Source organism: Tripterygium wilfordii, unplaced genomic scaffold (genome assembly GCF_013401445.1).
Source record: "Tripterygium wilfordii isolate XIE 37 unplaced genomic scaffold, ASM1340144v1 ctg223, whole genome shotgun sequence".
NCBI classification, from domain to species: Eukaryota; Viridiplantae; Streptophyta; class Magnoliopsida; order Celastrales; family Celastraceae; genus Tripterygium; species Tripterygium wilfordii.
This window is the reverse complement of record NW_024056202.1, coordinates 35,837-37,944: the sequence shown is the minus strand read 5'-3', so window position 1 is coordinate 37,944 and position 2,108 is coordinate 35,837.

Sequence of the window (2,108 nt, the reverse complement as noted above, 5' to 3'; positions counted from 1 at the left end):
GACTTCGAAGACCACTAAGTAGAGTATAACGGTCCGATTTGACGCCTTAGGAATGCTCAATTCCATGCATAGACAAGTTTTTCACGTTTCGTGCAATTTTGAACTTAACTTGGTCTATTGGCTTATTTACCTAACGAAACGTTGTCCAAAAGCTAAACTAGCAAGTTAAGACTTCTAAGAACACTAAATAGAGTATAACGGTCCAATTTGATGCCTTAGTAATGGTCAATTCTATGCATAGACAAGTTTTTCACGTTTCGTGCAATTTTGAACTTAACTTGGTCTATTGGCTTCTTTACCTAACGAAACGTTGTCCAAAAGCTAAACTAGCAAGTTAAGACTTCTAAGAACACTAAATAGAGTATTACGGTCCAATTTGATGCCTTAGGAATGCTCAGTTCTATGCGTAGACAAGTTTTTCTCGTTTCGTGCAATTTTGAACTTAACTTGGTCCATTGGCTTCTTTACCTAACGAAACGTTGTCCAAAAGCTAAACTAGCAAGTTAAGACTTCGAAGACCACTAAATAGAGTATAATGGTCCGATTTGATGCCTTAGGAATGCTCAGTTCTATGCGTAGACAAGTTTTTCTCGTTTCGTGCAATTTTGAACTTAACTTGGTCTATTGGCTTCTTTACCTAACGAAACGTTGTCCAAAAGCTAAACTAGCAAGTTAAGACTTCGAAGACCACTAAATAGAGTATAACGGTCAAATTTGATGCCTGAGGAATGCTCAGTTCTATGCATAGACAAGTTTTTCACGTTTCGCGCAATTTTGAACTTAACTTGGTCTATTGGGTTCTTTATCTAACGAAACGTTGTCCAAAGGCTAAACTAGCAAGTTAAGACTTCTAAGAACACTAAATAGAGTATAACGGTCCAATTTGATGCCTGAGGAATGCTCAGTTCTATGCGTAGCGAAGTTTTTCTCGTTTCGTGCAATTTTGAACTTAACTTGGTCTATTGGCTTCTTTACCCAACGAAACGTTGTCCAAAAGATAAACTAGCAAGTTAAGACTTCGAAGACCACTAAATAGAGTATAACGGTCCGATTTGATGCCTTAGGAATTCTCAATTCCATGCATAGACAAGTTTTTCACGTTTCGTGCAATTTTGAACTTAACTTGGTCTATTGGCTTATTTACCTAACGAAACGTTGTCCAAAAGCTAAACTAGCAAGTTAAGACTTCTAAGAACACTAAATAGAGTATAACGGTCCAATTTGATGCCTTAGTAATGGTCAATTCTATGCATAGACAAGTTTTTCACGTTTCGTGCAATTTTGAACTTAACTTGGTCTATTGGCTTCTTTACCTAACGAAACGTTGTCGAAAAGCTAAACTAGCAAGTTAAGACTTCTAAGAACACTAAATAGAGTATAACGGTCCAATTTGAAGCCTTAGGAATGCTCAATTCGATGCATAGACAAGTTTTTCACGTTTCGTGTAATTTTGAACTTAACTTGGTCTATTGGCTTCTTTACCTAACGAAACGTTGTCCAAAAGCTAAACTAGCAAGTTAAGACTTCTAAGAGCACTAAATAGAGTATAACGGTCCAATTTGATGCCTTAGGAATGCTCAATTCTATGCATAGACAAGTTTTTCACGTTTCGTGCAATTTTGAAATTAACTTGGTCTATTGGCTTCTTCACCTAACGAAACATTGTCCAAAAGCTAAACTAGCAAGTTAAGACTTCTAAGAACACTAAATAGAGTATAACGGTCCAAGTTGATGCCTTAGGAACTGCTCAGTTCTATGCGTAGACAAGTTTTTCTCGTTTCATGCAATTTTGAACTTAACTTGGTCTATTGGTTTCTTTACCTAACGAAAACGTTGTCCAAAAGCTAAACTACAAGTTAAGAGTTCTAAGAACACTAAATAGAGTATAACGGTCCAATTTGATGCCTTAGGAATGCTCAGGTTCTATGCGTAGACAAGTTTTTCTCGTTTCGTGCAATTTTGAACTTAACTTGGTCCATTGGCTTCTTTACCTAACGAAACGTTGTCCAAAAGCTAAACTAGCAAGTTAAGACTTCTAAGAACACTAAATAGAGTATAACGGTCCAATTTGATGCCTTAGGAATGCTCAGTTCTATGCGTAGACAAGT